Raw genomic sequence first — 23416 nt, 5'->3', positions numbered from 1 at the left:
ACCCACCAAGGATGAGCCTTAAAGACCTTGTATGCAAATCCCAGGCAGCGACAGCTCGCGAGAGGAATGCCCTGCGCCTCACGTGACCTTCTTTGCCCGTTGTGTGTGACCGCGCCAAAAAAGATGACGAAATGTAGGTCAGTAATGGGCTGCTGATGATGTCATAATGGAGCACCCGTGAATCCCACTGTTTTCATTCATTTACCCTGACACCTGTGCAATGCAAATATAAATTTCTCTGTAACTATAAGGTCAAGTTCCATGCGTGAAAGTTAGTTTGAAACAAACTCCAAACTTTTTAATTTGGCTAAAAAGCCCTTAATCGACAGATTTCTCCTTACACCATAATGTGCAAAAATCAATGCGTTTAATCAAGTCTATCTCATTACATTGGAAATGTTCAGTGGCCAAGACTTCAAGGCATGTGCCTACACAGAAATTGATTTATTCTGCATCCCCACCCAGAAAAAATATTCACTGGAGTAAAAAGTGTGACAACTAGCCCACAGTCCTCTGGGGGTGGTTGAATTATGAGCCGACTACGAGTACTGAAATGCCTCGTCATATTATCTTCATTAAAATGTTTTACGGAGCATCTTTTTATATGATGCTAAATGCATGTATAAACACAAACACAAGAATCCTCTGCATTCATCAGTTATGTTGGAATCACAGCAGATCCCACATAATGACCAGACGGTCACCCTGCAACGGATCTGAATATCAACTTTAAAGTTATACGGCCAAAATAAGAATGATGCTTGCACACTGCCTGAACTTTAAGTGCATAAAATATGATTCATAGATGTGATTCAGCAGTCTCTAAGGTATACTTGCTTAAAACTGTCACCGTAACAGATTGAGGCTGAAATTTCACAGGGACATGCCTGGACAGAACTAACGTACCAGACTTCTGTATCATAATGTGTGAAAGTTGTGTTTTGCTCATGCGTTTAATCATTTAAGATCATGATTATGGGCATGAATTCTCATCACACACAGATTAAAATCAAACTATTCATTAGACCCCCCCACCCCCACCCAAATTTCAGTGTAACTTAAGGGCATACACAGAAAAACTGACAAAATGAAACACTTCTGACAAGGATGAAAGGTTTGTTGTAGTGTATGACACATTTATAGCTACTTTGTTAAACTTTAGATGTATATACATGGTATATCATTTCATTCTGAAAACAATAGACACAATCCCTCTAAAATCATAGGAGCACAATGCCTACTCATCAGTAGACAGGCGGTCGAGAAAAAGTGCACATGGGTTTAAAAGGATCTGGAAAATGTCATGGCATTCCATCAATACTGACTAATGACTTAAAAAACCGACAACGTTATTGGAGACGATCCATCTGCGCCATCACGCATCCATCGCATTCACACACAATTACGTACACAAGCACCAACACATGCACACTCCGTTTCTCTCTCTCTCTCTCGTACACCAAATGTAAAATAATCGGCCAGACGACAATACGATGACAGCTTATACACACACACCGAGCACAGTCTGTCTCCCAGTCATCTTTAAAATATCGTAAATTTTCGCGCACTGGGTTAGCGGCCCAGAACACCTTGGTCACATTGCACACAGTGTCTTGAGATTCGCCATCGTCTCACACCGTCGAAAAAAAAACAAACAAAACAAACCAGAGAGCGACAGCTCCTCAGAATACGCCACATATTCGCATCTCCTTGATGTGCGGAGCAGGCATTTGTGTCTATTGTTCCTTGAAATGTTTTGTTTACTCTCCGCACAAGAAATTCTCATGGCGTGCGCATGACTCAAATGTGCCACGGATCGAATCCTTCAAGGCTGCTTTGCAGTCTAGTCGAGGAGAAAACCTGGGCCGGGTCCTAAAAAGGGCTCTATGGGCCTAATAGAAAGCTGACAAATTCAATCAGTCAGTCAATTATATATTTTTTTCCGTTCACGAGCTCCACCTCCACTCCTGTTAAATAAATAGTAGAAAAATAATCCTTTCATCTTCATTGTTTCTCGAAAAAAAAAAAAAAAAAAAACATAAGGAGCTTTGTATCGTTATGAACCTGCCAAATCCACTCCCTAATGACCTCTACAGAGGTCAAATGTTCACCAATGCTCTACAAACACAAAACACCTCAGCGGCTGCCCAGGGATACTTGGGGAGTTAAGGTTCTCTCCTTGTCTTTGCAGGATGCAGGGCCTGAATGGAGGTGGTGGATGAAGTTAGCAGTGGCATTGAAGGCAGGGCCGGCGGGTGGTTTGGGGTCACGGGTGGGCGGGATCAGCACTCGGCATCCACGCTGTGCACGTGACGGCAGCCTGGAGATGATGCGTGTGCAGGTGCAGGGGGTGGTGCGTGTGGGGGTGCCGATACGGGTGGAACTTATGGCTGAGGAGAGCGGCTGTCTGTGGAGGTGTGTCCAGGTCGAGGTCCTCGTCGTGATTGCCCACATCCACGCCTGCTGAGAGAGGATCGTTGTTGCAGGGGGGGTTCTCGCTGTCCTCCTGAGGGCTCATGGTGCTGTAACCTACGTACGAATAGAGAAGGAATGGCAATCAATATTTCTGGAAGCTACAATAGAAATTAACCTTGCATCTAAAAAGTCGTGCAAGTGTAGCTAACAGCAGTTTGGATCTCTTAAACAAGAGCTCAAAGTGAATTTTCAACTTGGTGTGGACATTTGAACCTAGTTATGTCTCTATGTTTAGTAAAAATTGCTAGTTGGAAGCTAGTTAAAAACATTAAGTTTTACTGTCTGTTTAAATCAATTTAATGCATCTTACTTGCCACAAACTTTAATAATAGTGTTTGGAAATGTTCTATAATATGTTCTGCAATAATCGTGACGTTTGGTGCAGAGGAATGTTTTGTCTGCAACAGATTTGCATTAAGAAACAATGCTTTGACGCCTACATCCTACTACACCTATTATTATACAAACACATTTAAACATATGGACTTTATACTGAGAGACTACATCGAACATTTCTACTTTCAAATTGGTATATGTCAAACTAGAGGGAGAAAAAACAAACAAATGTGATTTCAAAATTGTTGGCGAGTTACATCATCTGAAACGCACAACTCCCTTTATACATAAATTCCAACTTAAAATCCTAACGTTGAAAGGAGAAGCTGATGACAATGTTATTTGTTATCTACCCAAATCCACTTTCCCCTGTCAAACTGCCAACGTTCCTGTTTAGACAACAATACAAAAGACACATGAAGTAGCTGAAGTGAATAACAGATTAGACAGTTACTGGCAACTAAACTTGTATGGTGGGAGGGGAGCTCACAATGCATACAAAAAACAAACAAACTGTTGGAAACTTAACATAATAACAGCCCCAGCACATCCGGAATTAAGTCACAGTACAAAGAGCACAAAAAAGGTCTCGTCCTGCTGTCGGGTGGCCGAACGTCCAGCCACATGTGACATTTGAAACGAGATCGCAGGTGAAAAGAAAGGTCAGAAACCTCTTATGATCCTGACTTTGATCAATGTTTGCATGAGCCGACTCGGAGCGGATCTGGAACCAGCTTTGAAACGCTGCAGTGAGAGGGAAAGAGCCGGGATACCGATTCTGGATCAGGATCTGTCCCTAAACATATCAAAGAGCCAAGCAAGCAAACAAGTGCTAAAAAGCATCTCCGTTCCTGGCAGAAAACTCATTTCTGTTTAGAGAAATTCTTTAAACCTCGATCTGAAGAGAACACTCGTATGCATCGACGTTGCTCCTGGCAAAAACTCTCTGTGTTGGTGGAGCGGTAATGAGTCAGAGCGTACAGGAAAAGGCTTCGAGCTGTTCTCCTGCATACGCACGCCAAAAGCCAAATCGATATTGCTTTAAAACGACCCTTAAGCTGGATGACTGAGCAGCCGGTGGGAGGTGACCTTTAACCCTGCCAAATAAAAATACAGGGAAGAAACTTTTGTACTTGGTCTTTGCCACCTCTAACTGTTCTCGCATCTCTCAATCTACCCACTTTGCTGGCTTTCTTCCTCCAGGTCTCTCATTGCACCTCTCCTTGTGGAATAGGGCTGCCCTTTCTCCTCTTGCTGGTTACACAATGATCTCCAGAAAGACTCGTCCCTGAGGGGCGGCGGATTTAGCATGCACTGTAGACTCCAAGTAACCCAAGCCTTGAGCCGCCAATGAAACACAAGCGTACTCTGAGCTCCCGGGAAAGGCTTTGCTTTATTTCAATAATAAAACTCTCAATATATTCTTAGGTGAGAAATTTGATGGTAACGCCTTTGAATTTTACTTTGACCCTCGTTTCAAAAAGGATCTTTTCAAACCTACTAATATCGTTTTTTCCTGTAGACTTTGAGGAACACACACATACACACTCTTACCATGGTCACTTTCTGTCCCTGACCATCCCAGTATCTCCGCCGTGTTCTGGGCTGTGTGTGTGCCTCTCAATAACAGCAGCAATGAATCGAGTGTTACTTACTGCAGAGAGAGAGAGAGAGAGAGAGAGAGAGAGAGAGCCAAATGGTCATATAACAATAAAACACTTGGGTCTCCAGCTGGCCAGCATGGTGTAAGAGTACAGGAAATTTAAAAGGCAATAACACACTTGTAGATACTTCTTACATAAAAGGTTATACTGGGGATGAACTTGGTAAACAATGAGGAAAAATTCAAAAGAAGTCTTACATTTACATTTACATTTACATTTAGTCATTTTGCAGACGCTTTTATCCAAAGCGACTTACAATTGAGAGTACAACAGCGATTCATTTTTTTAGAGAGACAAACAGACAGTGTAAGTGCTTATAACACCCAGTCACAGGGAGTGTTCAAATTAGTACATGCCAGAAGGAAGGAATAAACAAGGGGATAAGAAGAGAGACAGAGACAGTGAGAGTGAGAGAGTTTTTTTTTTTTTTTTTTTTTTTTTTATGATGAGGTCAGGTATTGCTGAAAGATGTGAGTTTTCAGCAGTTTCTTAAAGATTGACAGAGATCCAGCATTCCGGATATGTATGCGGGAAGATCGTTCCACCAGCCAGGAACAGAGAACGAGAAAGTTCTGGAGAGTGATTTGAGCCTCTTTGAGATGGTACCATGAGGCGTCGCTTCGCTAGCAGATCTCAGACTTCTAGAGGGTGTGTAGATTTGTAATAGTGAGTGGAAGTAGACCGTGCCGAGTCTGTGGTTGTTCTATATGCAAGCATCAGTGCCTTGAACTTGATGCGAGCTGCAATCGGTAGCCAATGTAAGGAGATAAAGAGAGGTGTAACATGGGTTCTCTTGGGCTCATTGAATACCAGCCGTGCGCTGCATTCTGAATCATTTGTAGAGGTTTTATTGTGTTCGATGGAAGTCCAGCCAGAAGAGCATTGCAGTAGTCCAGTCTAGAAATGACAAGGGCCTGGACAAGTAGCTGTGCAGCTTTCTCTGTTAGAAAGGGCCTGATCTTTCTGATGTTGTGTAGTGCAAACCTGCAGGATCGAGCAGTCTTTGCAATGTGATCTTTGAAGGTAAGTTGGTCATCGAGGATTACACCAAGATTTCTGACTGAGGATGATGGGGTAATTGACGAAGAACCTAGCTGGATGGTGAAGTCATGCTGTGTAGTTGGAGTGGCAGGGAATACAAGCAGCTCAGTCTTTGTCAGGTTGAGCTGTAGATGGTACTCTTGCATCCATGTCGAGATGTCCGCCAGGCAACCCGAGATCCGAGTAGCTACCGTTGGATCGTCTGGATGAAAAGAGAGGTAGAGCTGTGTGTCATCGGCGTAGCAGTGGTAGGAGAAGCCGTGAGCCTGTATGATGGGGCCTAGTGATGTAGTGTAAATGGAGAAGAGGAGGGGACCAAGAACCGATCCCTGAGGAACCCCAGTGACCAGTTGATGTGCTGTGGATACATCTCCTCCCCAGGCCACCCTAAAAAACCTACCAGTGAGATAGGATTCGAACCAACGAAGTGGGATCCCAGAGATGCCCAGTGATGAGAGGGTAGACAGCAGGATCTGATGATTCACAGTGTCAAAAGCAGCGGATAGATCCAGCAGAATGAGAACTGATGATTTGGATTGAGCTCTTGCAGTCCGCAGGGCTTCCGTGACTGAGAGCAGCGCAGTCTCAGTTGAATGGCCGCACCTGAAACCTGATTGGTTATGGTCCAGTTTGTTGTTTTTCAAAGAAACAGTGATACCTGGTTGAAAACCACTCTTTCAAGTGTTTTCGCTATGAATGGAAGAAGAGAGACTGGCCTGTAGTTATCAATAAGAGAAGTGTTTAAAGTGGGCTTTTTTGAGCAGTGGGGTTACCCGAGCCTGCTTAAATGCTGTGGGAAGGTACCTGTGAGGAGAGATGTGTGATGATGTGCGTGAGTGCCGGCAAGACAGTGGGGAGATTGCTTGCAGGAGATGAGAGGGTATGGGTCCTAGCGGACATGTTGTTGGATGGCTGGAGAGGAGAAGTTTGGATACTTCTGTCTCAGTGAGGAGCAGAAGGAGAAAGTGGAGGAATCGGTGGTCGATCGCGGTTGGTTGAGGGTTGTGCGTTGGGGGGGCTGAGAACTGGCTGCTGATCGCTTTTGTTTTGTTTGTAAAAATGTGGCAAAATCGTCAGGTGATATTGAGGTGGTGGGAGGTGGTGGAGGGGATAGAGCAGGGAGTTAAATGATCTGAAGAGCTTACGTGTGTCTGAAGTGTTGTTGATCTTGTTTGGAAATATGATGATTTGGCAGTGCGGATTTCGGCAGAGAAGGAAGAAAGCAAAGTCTGATACCTGCTCAGGTCTGTCAGATCTTTAGATTTGCGCCACTTTCTCTCCGCTGCCCTGAGTTTGACCCGATGCTCACGGAGAACATCAGACAACCAGGGGCTAGAGGTGGCAGTCCGTGCTGGCCTGGAGGAGAGAGGGCAGATGTCGTCTAGACAGGAGGTTAGAGCACTGAACAAGGTATCTGTAGCTGTATTCACATCCAAAGAAGAGAAATGGGTAGGTGAGGGAAGGGAGGAGGACACAGCAGAGGAGAGATGGGAGGGAGAAAGGGAACGAAGGTTACGTCGGAAAGTAACCGGTATAGGGGTTGGTTGCACAGAGATAGGAAAATGCAGTTGAAATGTAAGAAGGAAATGGTCAGAGACGTGAAGCGGTTGTACTGAAATGGTGTCTGCAGTACAACTGCGTGTATAAAATTAAATCAAGCTGGTTGCCTGATTTGTGGGTGCTTGTCGTGATGAGGCGTTTGAGGTCAAATGAAGCTAGAAGGGAATGGAAGTGCGTAGCGTAAGGTTTATCAAGATGAATGTTGAAGTCCCGAAGAGTAGGGTGGAGTGCCTTCCGTCTGTAAAAGATGACAATAATCCATCCAGCTCCTCTAGGAAGGTGTCTAGAATATGTCCAGGGGGGCGGTAGATTACCACTATGTGGAATTTTGTCGGAGTAGTAACTGTGATAGCATGAAATTCAAAAGAGATGTAATGACATACAAGTGAGTTGGTTGAATATTTCCAATTGTTTGGGATGAGCAGACCAGTGCCACCACCCCAGCCAACCTGACCCAGGTGTGTGTGAGAAAGAGTGATTGTTGGCTAGAGCTGCTGGGGTTGCTGAGTCTTCTGGACGAATCCAGGTCTCCGTCAATCCCAGAATGTGGAGTGAAGAATGTAAAGAAAAAGCAGAAATGAAGTCAGCTTTGTTGACCGCTGACTGGCAATTCCACAGACCAACAGAGAAAAGATAGGGGTGTAGTAGAGGATGTAGGGACAGAGCGTAGGTTAGTAGGAGTGCATTGTCGTCTGCGTGTGTTGTTAGGGCGAGGACGAGAGACAACCGGAATGAGTTGGAGACACATGATAGAGGTAGAAAGAGGAAGTGAAGATGTGTAAGAGAATGAAGGAAAATGTACTTAAGTGCGTTGCTCAGTTAAAGTCGCGCAGTAAAGTCGTATGTCTTTACTCTCGTAGTCTTCACACCCAGGAGTCTGAACGCGAGCACTGGGCGCTTCGCTGACGCTTTCGCCAGCGCACACTCAACAAATAAATACAAAGTGTATGCAGTGGAAACAGCGAAAAGCTAGTTCTAATTTGCCCAGGCAGTAGCCAATCAGAGGTCGCTCAGGAAAAAATCGAAACTAACGCCTTCACACTTAAGTGCTCTTAATAGCCCGGAGGCAAACAATTTACAACCACTTAAAGTACAGCACAACTAAACTACACACTACAAATAAGTAGGGAAACGCAAATATTCTCTCCAAACAGCAAGAAATAATTTGAACAACACACAGCAATAGGTATAATAGACTTACGCGCTGGTGTCCGTCTCTTCTAGCCTGAAATCGCTTCTCTCGCTTTGACAGAGAGCGCGCAGTTTAAATAGTTACAGTCGCGAAAAGCTAGTTCTAATTTCTTCCAAAAGACTTCCCAAGCACCATATCATATGTGTGCATGCTAATTCCATAATCCACACACCTAAGTAAGACTGGTCAACTAATATATATATATATATATATATATATATAAGAAAATTTATTAGTGCTGTGAAATTATTGATCACAATTAATTGCATCAAAAACAAAAAGTTTGTTACATAATAAATGTAGGTACTACTGTGTGTACTTATGTTTATATGTATATATTTTAGAAAAATATGTATTATATATACAATTCATTTTATATATATATATATATATATATATATATATATATATATATATATATATATATATATATATATATATATATATATATATATATATATATATATATATATATATATATATATTATAAACGTGAGTAGTGTTTACATTTAACACTGATAATCAGTATTATATACATACTGACTGTTATTCATTTAGATTTCTTAGTTTCTTACGTGACGTTTCATAATGCATGTTTCTTTCACTTATGCATGGCACAAAATCGAATAAATCAGATGGTATTGAAAATGTTTCTGATTATACAATGTACAACGAAACAAGAATGCCGATCAGGAACACATTATAATATTGTCACTAAAGACGAGACCAATTACGACATCAGACTAACCCACATGGCTGTTTGAAGCAATTATCATACAAGAATGACACAGTACCATTGTGAGCATGAATGCCCGCTTTTTACTCTAGGAGAATAAAACAGCACACCGTACACAAAGAATTCGCGGATTATCATCCATTTGGTGCCTGACGCACTGAATCATAGACAAAACTGCATTAACGGTACAAAGTACAATGCTGTAGATTTGATGTACATAAAAACCCTCAGTGTAATTACTAATGCTAAAACGGGCATTGAAGGTTTTCTGTGTTGATTCGAGCGAAGCGGTGCCAGGCAGGGAGGCGGGTATCTTACTTATTCCTCTGTCTTCGTGACTGTCTTCATCTCTGTCATCTCGTTCGTTGTCCAGGTTGGACATTCGGACAGACATCTCTGATAAAAGAGACAGAGGCAGAAAGACGGGCGTGAGAGAAGATTAGAAAGACGGAGCAATCCAGAACAGATTTGATGTAATATATCTTTGGTCCGCAGTCTCTATCATAAAAAAAGAAGACAGACGTCAGATCTCCTCAAATCACTTTTTGCCCACTAGAAAAAACTGTTAAAAAAACTGAGGAAAGCCAATTCAAGGGAATATAGCATTCCAGTCTATTCATTTCTAGAATGCAGATTTAGACTAAAGTGGACTCTCTCAGACAGTTTATGTAACTGCAAAACTGACTGCAGCACAGACTGATTCAAACATTTATATTGCACCAGCCCAAGTTATACTTGCACATATAGAGGCTGAATCCGGCATGAGACATGAGCGAGCAACTGCAAGGGAAGAGGGAATTCAACTCTTTAAATTACTTTTATATCCTCCTAAGGTCCTTTTAGCGGTCAGCTGTGCTTTAGTATCTCATTAGCACAGGGAGTAGCACACTTTAAAAGTGCACTCAATCATTTTTCCCTCATTAAAGTGAGTTTTACTTGCTCTTTCTCTGAAACAACTTTCCTTCTCAGGCTGACGTCACCAGCTTCTTTGTCAGAGATCGCTTGTCGCTTTCTAATCAATTCTCAATTCTAAAAGGTCCCGGTCTACATTTTAATTATACCCGTTTTCCTTACCTGCTCTGTGACTTTAATTCAATAACCTTAATTCTTATTATTTTTTATACAGTAATGATTTATTAAAACAAAACCAAATAACAAAAAGGTCAAAGATAGAGTTGCTTGATAATGCCAAAAAAATCTATCACGATTACTATTTTGGTCAATATTGCGATCACAACAAACAGGAGTGAGTGTTTTTCTCGTGATAGCGCTATATTAAGTATATTTTGCTGGGCATAAGGATGCTATGATGTCAAAATTTAGACACCAGTAAAATGCCAACCTTTTTCATACAGCCTGTATGAATTACATATACAAAGCTTTTTATTTAAACTACTAAATTGTTCAGTCACGAGAAGTGCATGTATTTTTCTTTGTTGTTTGATTGACATTAGGCTGCTGTCACTCTAAGACTTAATGCGCAGCTACAGTTTTGTTCGTGTTCACTTAAGATATGACTGACTGCGTTTATACGAATACATGCCAACTCGGGACTTTTGACACATTTTTGACTATTAGCCACATATCTGAAGCCTGAAGTATACTTTTGCTTATCCGTATTCCTCTTGGAAAGCACAAATATAAAGTCACCCAAGAAACAGCGTGAGCTCTCTTTAGCAGATTAATGCACTTATAACACATCATCCTGTAGTAGGCTGCTCATTACGACAGCAGCATTACAAGATTTGACTGATTTGGGCATTCTGTTTAGGAGAAGTGGAAACAAAATTCGGCACAGTAATATTTGTACCTTGGTTATCGTGTTTTCGGAATCACTGGAAGCCAAAATGGAAACTGAAATGCCATTAAATGCAGAGCCCTAGCATTGTTTCCCAAGAATCACTTTTAGACTCAAAGCGTCCAGACTCACCCTGCGCGGCCAGCGGGACACATGCTGATGGCTGCGGCGGTGGATCTGGTGCCTGTAGGCATACACAGCCAACACCAGCACCATGATGCATCCCATAATCCCTCCTGCCACTGGCCCCACGGGCGCACTTTTGATCATATTCAGCGAGGCCAACTCCTCATCTGAAAAGAAGAGAAATACATGACGTATCGAAATAAAGCAGATCCTCAAGGCGCAATGTGTGATTCATGAAGCGTAATTCCAAACTTCTGTGCATATCGTTTCAAAACAACAAAACTAAACAATAGAAAGACGTCATTTTCTATTGGGACCCATCAATGTAATTGACCCACATATGCTATTATAAACAGAAAAAATATATCAATAAACTGTAACAATAGTGTGACTACAGAAATAGCAGTTCACCTAAAATGCCCAGTCCATCCACATAAGGACTCTTGGCACCCACTATCCCTCCAAAGCATTCCTTCTGTAGGGCACAGTAAGGCTTATCCAGATGGGTCTTTCCGTCACTGTCCACCATACACCACTCACAGTCCAGAACACACTAAAACAGTCACTACAACCCACACAAATAAAACAGAACATTCAAAAAATTAGGTTATAGAGATTGTTAAAGATACCACATACACTACCAAAAATATCTCTCTTTTCGTTTACCAGGGCTGTATTTATTTAATCAAAAACATGTATAAATGGTAAAACATTGTTACAATTAAAAATAACTTTTCTATTTGAATACATTTTAAAATATTTTTTTCATATGATAAAAAAAGCAGAATTTTCAGCAGCCATTATATTTAGCGTCACCTGATTTCCCAATTTTATCAATGTTGAAATCTGTTGTGCTGCTTAATATTTATGTGAAAACCATGACACATTTTTCAGGATTATTTGAGGAACACACAAAAACCAAAAGCACTCCCATCACCTACAATGCATTCAAACAATGTATATATATATATATATATATATATATATATATATATATATATATATATATATATATATATATATATATATATATATATATATACACACACACACACACACACATTATAATATATATTAAATATATAGTTAATGAATAAATTAACAAGCTAACAATGAACAATACATATGTTACAATATTTACTCATCCTTGATAATGTTAATTTTTTTAACATATAACCGTTCACATCAGTTCAGGTCCACTAAATAATATTAAGATATTGGACTCAATAATGTTGAAAAAAACCATTAGCAAATATTAATAAATGCTTTAGAAGTATTTGTTATTGCTAGTTCATATAATTAACTGATGTTATGAAACGGAACTGTATTGTGAAGTGTTACCAACACAGACTTGGTTCTTTGAGGCTGTGTTGAACGACAGCGTGAGATAACTCATGAGCTATTTTTGAGTATTTGATTTCGACAGTCCCTAATAATAGCTGACATTGTATGATCTTGAGAAACACACGAGACTGTTGTGGTCAGCACGGGTTGTGAATAAGTGATGTGAGATTAGCTGTGTTAAGTGAAGGAGAAACACCAATACTCTCAGAGAATCTGTGTTTTGTTAAGTCCTGCTAAGGGCAAGCTGGTCACAACTGATACAGTATATGGCTGTACCTGCTGGTGAGCGCTGGCTGCATCTGGTGTTGATGCACTGAGGCAGAGTGTCCTGTAGACTGGGTTCAATTACAGTCAAAGACAAAGGCTCTTGGTGCACGTCACAGCTCGGATTTCTACACACACACACACACACAGTAGTCAGTTAGGCCATAAATACAACATGTAACTCATTAAAGTGAAAGCTATTTGTAATTATTTGCAATAGGCTGGCAACAATATTGTTCTGTAGATCTGGCATTCAACAGACAACAAAAAATCAACAGTTATTATTGCTACAGTCTTTTTTTTCACTACAGGTCTCCGTAGTAAAGGATACGTTTATTAGCATTCAAGTGTACGATTTTTCACCAAAATGAACAGATGGCACGGTGACAGAAAGGTAAATGCCTTGAGATCTCTCAGCTGGGAATAATGCGACAAACCTGAGTGTGTCTAAATGTCTATTGAGGAACAATCCTGATCTGACGGCTAATTGAGGACACAGGTGGCTGGATATCTATTCATCGTGACAAACAAGAACTTGATGAAGTGACAGGCAGAAGTGTGTGTGTGTGTGTGTGACTAAGTGTGATTCATTCCAGTGAATGCTGATGAGAATCTGGACATGTGGACCAGTGATTAATTTCTGGATCATATATTGTGGCAGTCTATTTTCCAAGCACTTAAGGGGAAACCTTTGCATCCTAACACATTGTGTACAACATGTATTGTGTGTTAAAATGGGCTCAGTGTCTACTTCTACGTGACCTTTGATAAATAATGCAAGACTGTCATGTAAACAGCGGTTTACCTGTTCTCTGCGTTGGTGAGGTTGCCAGTACATTCATTCACCTCTAGAGGGCATTCGCAGGGGCACTCGCATTCATTCTGCTCCATTCTGAGGAAGACGGAAAAACATTGGGGAAGTCATTTAACCTTGCATTTAACGTGCTTCTACAACTTGATAAAAGAGCACTTGAGAAAGATGTGCAGATTTTGAGAACTGCACAAATTTGTGTCTAATCAAATTAAAATCTTGATTCATCACTGTGGGTTGTGACTAAAGCCTACTGGCATTTAAAAAAAATTTATTGGCTTTTGTGGGATAAATTCCACAAAAAGGTATAATAATGCAACTTTAACTCCAGTATTACTACATAAATTTAATATTATTATATTATATTATATTAATTCATGTAAAGGTACTTTCTTTCATTGTGTATGTGAGTGCAAAGAGATCCTGAAAATCCTGAAAGAGTAGTACAGTGTCAATATCCCTCTTAAACTAACAATTTTTACATGGCATCTATATTCTAGTCATCTAATTGAAAAGAGGAGAATATATATTTATTGATATGTGCATTTTACAAGCTAAACAACTTTTAGCACTTCACTGGAAAAGTTGAGGCACCAAGTGTAGAGAGATGTCAAAGAAATGGCAATGAATATATCGCTGGAGAAAATAACATTATTAAAGGCAGATGTAAGCCTTTTATGGTATTTGTAGAAAAAAGAAAACAAAGGGGATACACTTGAAGAGATAATATAAGACATGTTTCATATAGTTTGATTTGGGTTCTTGTGTGTGTGTGTGTGTGTGTGTGTGTGTGTGTGTATATATATATATATATATATATATATATATATATATATATACACACACACACATCAGTATGAAGTGGTGGTCTTGTTTTTGTTTTCTTGGACCCTGTTGACTGTTGCATATGAATGCATGTGAAGAAGTTATATTGAAAGTTGTTACTTTGTTTTACATTAGCAAATAAATTGCATGGTCATTTTTTTAAAGCACTTTACATTTTACCTGGCGAGGATGCAGTAAATTCATGAAAAATGGCTTCCCGTTCATTAACATATCCTAAAAGTAGTTAATACAACATGTTAGCAGTAGAGTTGTAAACATTACCTGTGGCAGTTAAGACAGAGACGATCCACAGTACTGCAGGCACAGAAAGCCAGAGAATCACAGGTCTCATTCACAATACCAGCAAACGCATTGGTTCCTGGGATACGGGTGAGCCGGTATTTTGAGCAGTGACTGCCGTGCACAAGGTTTGTCAGATCACCCTTAAAATGACAAGCGCACAGTAAGCCATTAACAACCAAAACGTGTTTCACCTTGTGCATACAATTTCCCATTAAAAAACGAACTAGAAGAAGCACATCTGTTATAGCAGCTACTAAAACAATCTCCACTAGGTGTGGCGTGCTAACATAACTAATACACTAGGCTGACTAAACTCGCACGCTAAAAGAAAGACAGGATTCTCACTTCAATCCAAATTTACAGGAGCCTTATATAAAATAATACAGCATAAGAGTCTTCACTTACGACAATGCTGGTGTTAAACTTGTAGAAACGCTGCACGGTACGATCACTGAAACTGTTACACAGGTTCTTCTTCACAAAGTTGGGGTGGTTGAGAATGTCGTTGGCCACCAGAGGCTCCTAACGTCAAGAAAATCAGGAGAAAATGATGAACTCAGTAAGACCGATTTTCAGTTTCATGACCAGTCTTTCAACACGAGAACAAAAATGTAGCAAAAATGCTTTTTTCCTCCAGACCCACAGTTCTGTACCTTATGAGTGATATGTTGCTGTTCTGTTGGAGCGTGGCCTTCGGTCAATCAGGGTCGGATGGGCCACCAGATAGCCTCTGTCCTCCATGATAAAACACCTACGTGTACAAAGGGACCAAGACAAACAGGATCAAGCACTCTGAGCCTGTACAAAGATCCAAAATGACATTTAGAGGGGGAAAGGTGGAAGGAAACAGTAGATGGCTTCCTGTATGTTCACAGGGTACCATCTGCAGTTCAGAACAGTTCAGGTTATTGTGTGGCACACTGAAGCATTCCACTTCACTAATCCTGTTTAATGACCGTAGCACTGAAAACTCAAAGAACACCGAGGCCTCCACAGCACAGACAGATAAAGAGACAGAGAGAGCGTGAAGAGGCACAAAGAAACAGACAAATAGAGTAGGAATAGAGTTAAGAAGAAAGAAAAAGGCAGGAAAGAGAGGAATGAGAGGGAAGGGTAAAAGAGAGACAGAAAAGAAGGGAGAGAGGGAAAAAATGGGGCACTGGCACCCAACATAACAGGATGTGTCTGGAATGCAGCCCTAATCAGCTTATCTCCCTTTGTGTCTTTCAGTCGGTCCTGAAAATCGTACCATTTCTTCCCTGGCTTTAATATATTGCATCAGGAAGGTTAATTTTGTGCCGCTTGCAAAGGCAACCATTAATTTCGCCTTTTTTTTGGGGTTAAAATTTTGAACTCTAGACATGAATGATAAAGCAAATTGCACAGCTTTTTCAAAAGACGACTTCCCTTACTTTTTTAGAAAAATATAAGTATATTATACTATATAGATTTCCACTTAAATATGATACAAAAATAATCATACTAATTAGACTTGAATGTGAATTACATATCTATATGACCAGACCCCCTCTGTGCTTAACAATATAGTTTACAAGAATTAGGAGTACCTTTAAACATGAAAAATTTAATAAAATAATTATATTAGTGATTTTTGGGGGGAAATATGGATTTTTAATTATTGTGGAAATTTTTACTTTGATTTATATTTTTTTGCTGAACCCTGACGTGAAAATGAACTATGCTTAAAAGATAATGAAGTTGTTTATGATTAAGTATCATCCTTCTGTAATTTTTCAACCATTCTTCCTGGTCAGATGTTTCCATAAATATAGGTTTGCAATGAGTTTATTGGTGTTATGCTCAAATATTTTAGTTACTCACTCACGTAAGTAAAAGTGTGATGAGTAAAGTACACTTCCTCAACAACTAGGCTTGTAACTTCAGCTTTGCTGGTTCTCTGAATACCGTTAGCACCCGTCCTAGTGATAATAAAAACTTAACAACTGCTACAACACCCTAGCACCTTTGCAGCAACTTCTGCAGAGGCAAGCACCACCTCATTTTATTTTATTTTTTGAAACTTCACCCTTCTTATCTCTCCTCTCCCCACAGTTTCTTGATCCCACCTCAGATCGTTCTCATTCTATCTCCCCCTATCCTAAAAGAGGGAGCTTAGAAGCATGCAGAGAAGACTAAGTGAATGCCTCTTTTCCAACAGAAGCAAAATCTGATTAGTTTCATTTGAAAGAGCTTTTTAAAGAGCCTCTGTGGGGTATCGATAGCTTCAGGCACTACGCTGGACACCACAGCCGGCACACTGGGGTCTTGGCAGAGTTTGACAAGAAATGAGATGGGGGTTGGGTTTGGTGGGAAGGCCCTACCGGATTTTGTTGCCCTTGTCCTGGTTGCAGATGGGCAGCAGATCCAACAGAACTTTGTAGAAGTAGCGTAGAGTGAAATCAATGCCCATAACCGCCACCGTGTAACCAGAGGCCTTTTGAGAACTGGAAAAGGAGACAGATAAGTGTGTTGAACAATATGAAGAATGAGAAGACCTACAGTATGATGGGTCACTGCAATGGAGCTTTATATCAGATCGCACACTCCATAGTCACATTTCCTCCTCTTAAGAGAGAACTGATTGGAAAACGTGAAAGGAAAACACTCTTTATCTACACTAGACATTCTGGAACGCTGCCAGTTTCAAACAGCTTCATCATATCTCTACACACACACGACCATACACACACACACACACACACACACACACACACACACGCTCCGTGCCAAGCACCAACCCGACAGTGATAAGGCAGTTGTTTTTCATTTGCAACAGGTAGAATTTTTGTAAGAAAAAGTGGGAATTATTTACTTAAATTCTGTTAAAGGGATAGTTAACGCAAAATAAAGTTTCATTCATGGTACATAAAGACAAACTATACTAGGTTTCATGCAAATCATTCCTAGTTTTGTATTTTTGTGACCAGTAGTGTGATGTGTCAGGTCATGTGATGTTTTTACTTTACAAGAAGTAAAAAAAAAAAAAAAAAAAAAAGGAAAAAAAAATGTTTTTCAATAAAACCAACAAAAACAAGAGTTATTTAGAGGGGAAAGACCTGTTTTCTTACAATATTTGAATTAAGTGTTATTACTTAAATGATCCTGTGGCCCCCTGGCTGAGATCCAATAGGTTTAAATATGAAATGTGACCCTTAAAGAACTGACCTAGAGGCGTGGATGGTGTGGCTAATAGTGACCACGTGAACCCGCCTCCAACATCAAGGTAAGGTCCAGTAAAAGTGATGAGACCAGGATTGGCTACAGCATGTAGGTACCTAAAGATAAAAAAAAAAAAAAAAATCTCTATCTAGACAACATTTTAAACAGAAATGTAGTAATTGATTAAAGTCAGCTTTTTTATTTTTTTGTTCTAATCAAAATACACTTTTTTTTTGTAGCGTGTACAGCTACATTTTGAACACAAAATACCTTCTTGGGAATCTGACAGTTTGCTAAGCTTAGTCAACAGACTGTGGGATCTGTTGACCAGCATCCCACTAGGAGTTTGAAGACCTCCGTCCTGAGGCTCAAATCTTACCATTGCCTCCTGGTGGGATCGAAGGCTTTGTCCATGAGAGAACCGGGTAAATCGCAGCACCCCATTGGGCGTTGCTATGTAACGCCTCACAATGTAGCAGTTGAGGCTGCTCATCTCCATAAGACTCATCCATTCATCTGTCACGTGACTGGTGGCCATCACCTCATTCCTCACAGAAGACTGGAAGACCAAAGGAGGGGGTGTTAAAGAATTCTTCTAAGCGGAGCATCATAAAGACTGGCCGCGCTGTATTTCTCAAATGAAAAATAAGAACTAAAAGGGGAGGAAGACTGCCAACTAACAACTGCCAGTCAGGACTGAGAAAATAACCATGTGACCACTAATTGTGAAAGAATGAGTCATTACTAGGTGGGCAGCAAGTGAGCGCTTTGTATGTACCTTCAGGCCGGGTTGGCTATGAGCCGAAAGTGTTGTCACTCAGGTAGGCTGTGTAGTGCTCCACCATGCGCTTGGTTTCTGGCTGACTCAAGTGCTCATATGGAGAGGAGAAACTACCAGCAGACAACATCACTGTGGGACTCTCTGCGAGAAAAGAAAGAGACGAATTAGTCGCAGCTGCTTAATTATAGTAGCCCCAACTAATAGCAATCATTTGTTAGTAACAGTAATTCACTTGCCAAAAAGTACTCTGTTCAAAAGTGTAAGGTTATTAATTCAATTCAATTTAATTTAATAATTGAATTCAATATCCTAATTTAATTTAAGAAAAGAAATGAAAAGGTTTATTCAGCAAGGACAGATTAAACTCACCCAAACGGACAGTAAAGACTAATAAATACATTTTTGTTTTAATTATTATTGAGCTTTTTATTCAAAGCAGCATCAAAACATGCATACTAGTTCCCAACATTAAGAAACTTAATCTTCTTTAACCTTTTAATAGATAAGAACATTGCAACAAATTATTTATACAAAGATCACGGACACTGAAGACTAGAGTAATTAAAGTTCTGCTGAAAAAAATGTATGTGTGTGTATATATATATATATATATTTAAATTAAAATAAAAGATACATTAAATTGTAATAATATCTAAAAACACTGTTTCACTGTTTTTTTTAATAATCACAGCCTTGTAGACCATAACAGACTATTTTCAACACATAAAAAACAACAACACCACGTAATATATAAAGCATATCTATTATATATACACGTATACATACACACACATACTGTGTGTGATTGTCAGATTTTTTCCATAGTTAACACATTAACACATTTATTTCCCTTTAAGAACGATATGAAATTAATAATACTTTGACAACAAAACAACTTCTGAAATGCATTTCTCCACTTGCATTTATCAGGGTTTTGTTGGTAAAAAATCACTTGTTGAGCAAGAATGCAAAGAAAACCTTTGTAATCGTTCCATCGGGATTAGATATAGATTCATGAAAAAAATGTATCTATTAAAAATATGTCTCACTCCATTTTCAGAGAAACATAAGCTTTACATGCTAAGTCCCAGCAACTTTGAGAAAGCTATGTACTATGTTGTTGTTGTTTTTTTTTTGTTTGTTTGTTTTTACAAGATTTTTTAAAGATTATATTAATGTTTTGTCTGAGCTTACCGACTGTAGCGAGCTGTTTAAAGTGAAGGCAGGAACTGGGCTGCCCCAGCAGATCCAGGCGGTGGTACAGGAGTTTGCTGCTAGGGGCTGTGTTCATATTTTTCAGTTGCTTCACTGGGATCTCCGGCTGAACATAAACTATGCACAATATAAATGAAGTGTCCTGAACCTGCAAATCAGAGATCAAGATAAGTAAAAGTACGAAAAGAATCGATAAAACAACATACGGTCTGGTTTTAACTGCTGCTCAGGAGTAGCTTACCATAGTTTCTCAAGCGTAGCTGACGTTGTAGGCATCTCGACTGGGATCACGCAGAGGCGGTTCATGTGCCAAGACAGAGAGGAGTTGACAGGCACAGCGATGACCTGACTCCCCAGAGGCAGACTAACAATAAACACACAATCACGTGAGTAACACAGAAAACTCCAGCAACTGCACAAATCCCAGGTCTTGTTGAAATCCCAATCACCTGAGGATATTTTGGACGCACAGCAGCAAACCCTGGGATGTTCTCGTAGTGAATGATGTCTGTATGAAGGGGAGCTTCAGTCATCAGGTAAGGACGGGGTGAGTGACGGATGCATGAGGGTGTAGCCTGAAAGATAATACACATTAAAAATCACATTACTTTAACCTTTTTTAGTATTGAACATTACATTTGATATTATTTTTTAAGAACATGATTTTTTTTATTTAATATTACATTTTATAGAAAATGTGAAAAACCTAATTAACTAAACTTTATGACCTTTTCCACTTTTTCTGAACGGCAGAATGACTAAATTACTGTTAAATTACTATTAACTACTACTTTTTCTTCAATAAATTCTTAATTTGCTGCATTAACAGTAGAATGAGGCATTAATGTGTGCTTAACAGGAGCAACTGTAAAATAAAGTGTTACCTTAATTACATTGAACTAAAAACTTTTTTTGGCTGCTGGGCCTATATGTAAATGCCTAATTTGTATATGAAATGTGGCAACATTTCTTGCAAGCTGTGCCTATGTTTCCTGGTCCAATAAAAGTTTTTAACATACCTAGTAGTTGAAAAGTCACACTATACGGTAACGCACAAAAGCTGCGGCCTGCACAACACAGGGAGAGACTTCCTTTGTGAGGGAGAGCTATCTCGACTTTTTACTGAACAGCTGAGACAGCAGGTGCCACTTCATTATCACAGCAGTCATTAAGATAGACTCTCAGGAACAGATAATCACCCTCATTTTATTACATGTAATACAACACAACCTTTAGTGCAAAGTGGCAATTTCTGGTGGGCTTATCGAATTGTTTTAATATGTATTATGGAGGTTAACAGTGTTGTAAAATCAGAAATATTTCACCCTGGCATGGAAAAACTAATGGATGTTATTTAGAGCAGGATGAAGAAAGTATAAATGAAAGCCTGTCAAAATGAGGCCAACGTTGCTTAAATTCGTTTCTTTGGTGGAGAGTGTTCTACTGCTCTTTTTCAAAATCACAGTAAGGGACAGCTGATTCCTTAATGGACTCTTAAAGGTTAACGGCCCTAAGTTCAGTGTTTTGTGTGAGTGAAGATCAGATCTCCAAATTCATGACGGAGTTAGAAAGACATGTTGAAGTGAAGCAAACAAGCTTAGCTCATTTTGGCTAATGGAACCGGGTGGACAAAAGCGATCATCAGAGCACACGTCATCCTACCTTTATTGTCTATGAGGAATGTATACGAGGCCAGGGAGTCCTGGTAGTAGGTGACATCCTCCAGTATGTAAGCAAGATTCACGTCCACTCCAACTACACCCAGCAACAAGTTCCCAAAGTAGCACGGCCGGCTGACGGTCATGATGAAACCTACAAACGAAAAGAAAGTCTCAGTTTTCAATCACACAGCAACGACCAATTCCACAACCGCTTAATGATGTTTTATCAAAATGAAGAAAATGAGATACGAGACATTTTAAGAAGCAATAAAAATCAAGGTAAATATGACTTGCGAACAGATTTGTGGCTATAATTTCAACTGAACGACTTCCTGTCTAGCAGCCCTATAAGATCAGACCTCTGCATTTGTGATTTTTGGCTTCGCTTATAATTTAGGTTTACAGTACATAGCACCATGGAAACGTTCTGGTGCAGAGCCACTTCTACTGAGGTCTTCTGAGCGCATACGGTTTGTCAGAGGGAATGTTAATGTGCCAGACTTGAGCTTGATGCCAAGTTCAAGATCTTAACTTACCGTCTCCCATCTGGTCCGCATAAGGCAAGCTGAAGGAGGCCACGTCGATCATTCGATTGGGGAGGTTGATGTAAAAGCGGCCCACGGTGGTCTCCAGGTTACTGAGCTGGTTTAAAACCATCATACTGCCCTCTCACGCACAGGCAGGGCGGAACGATCCGAACGCCGTGACTTAACAGAGTTCTGCTCAGCCAGGTCTCTGCAAGAAGGCCAGCTCCTTAAGTCCCGTTATTCCTTCTGCGGAGGATGGTTTCAAAAAAAATCATAAAAATTAAAACAGACATCTTTACTCAATATCTATGCGCTATGTGTCTCTTGTGCGCTCATTGGGGTTTGGAACAAAGCTAGTATCAACCAATTTATCTAAATTTTCAAAGATTCTGTGGGTGTTTGTGTGGTTTCTGCTTCTCTGGCCCATTTAGAGTGCCGCACAGTAATAGAAAGCCATTCATATCCCACACGGATTACTTAACCGCAGAGCAAAAAAATCACACTTAATCCATTTCCATCATGAAATGGTGGTTTTGGACCTTGAACAGAAAGAATAGGAGGTTTTTGTTAGTCGGTCTTTCACTTTTGGAGGAACATACAGTTCTGTTGAATTGTTATTGGACTGGACATAAATTTCAACACTCCAGTCTATTAATCCGACACTGTGACAGGTTTTAATATGTGAATATAATACAACTTGTCATAAATGAACCAGACTTCAAATAAACAAGGAAATATGAGTAATTCCCTGTGTGTGTGTCCTTCAGAGCCTCTACAATACCTAGTCAAAGTAGCGCATGAGCCTGCTTTTGCCAAGCTAATCAATCTGAATCATATCTCTGAGTCATCTATCGCATGAAAAAGGCCTTTCTCAGTCTTTCATGTCACTGAATGGCCTTTGATGTGTATTGTTTCGCATTTCTCTTTCTTCTTTCGATGATCTGCATTTTAATTTTCATGATGCCAAACTAATGTATACTAATGGCAGGCTAATACACGCGCGGGAGAGGAATATAGCTGAGGAGAGAAACACAATGGAGAGTGGTTTCTTACACTTAAACATGCGCACACAAAGACCAGAAGAAAGATGAAGGGGGTCAAAACAGCTGAACGTGTTTTTAAAAAGCACAAACATGCACGCAGGTGTTCACCACGGGCCCTCGCGGCCTGCGAGACAAAGAGTTCATTAAAAAGTTGCACTCCTTGGCTGTATCTCACCGCTCATGAGCGTAGGTGAGGATCATGACAGAGTTGTTGAGGTGGCGGTTCTCCTCTTTGACCACGCTCAGGGTTGCCTCTTTTCGTTGCACGGGATGAGTCTCAGTGGTGACGCCTGATGACAGGTAGATTATCACCATGTCGGTGTGTCTGTGGAGAGGGAAGATGATCCATAATCAATCGTATTGAATATAATATCGTATTGGACCAATAAATATTGTAATATATAAAATGTATATATTCTATACATGCAACAACTGTCTGATTCAGCCTTTCTGTTAAAATCTACCTCCATCATAGTTGACTCTTGTCTAGTGTGATTTATTTTGTGCATTAAAAAAAGTATGATCATAAAGACA

The 23416-nt window shown here is 40.0% G+C and overlaps 1 pseudogene; it reads right to left on the bottom strand.

Moving 5' to 3' along the window:
* Positions 1 to 348: 348 nt before the first annotated feature.
* On the bottom strand, positions 349 to 23197 carry LOC122346856 (annotated as a pseudogene).
* Between the last annotated feature and the right edge of the window lie 219 nt (positions 23198 to 23416).

Source organism: Puntigrus tetrazona, chromosome 6, assembly GCF_018831695.1.
Source record: "Puntigrus tetrazona isolate hp1 chromosome 6, ASM1883169v1, whole genome shotgun sequence".
NCBI lineage: Eukaryota > Metazoa > Chordata > Actinopteri > Cypriniformes > Cyprinidae > Puntigrus > Puntigrus tetrazona.
This window is presented reverse-complemented; position numbering and strand designations above follow the sequence as displayed.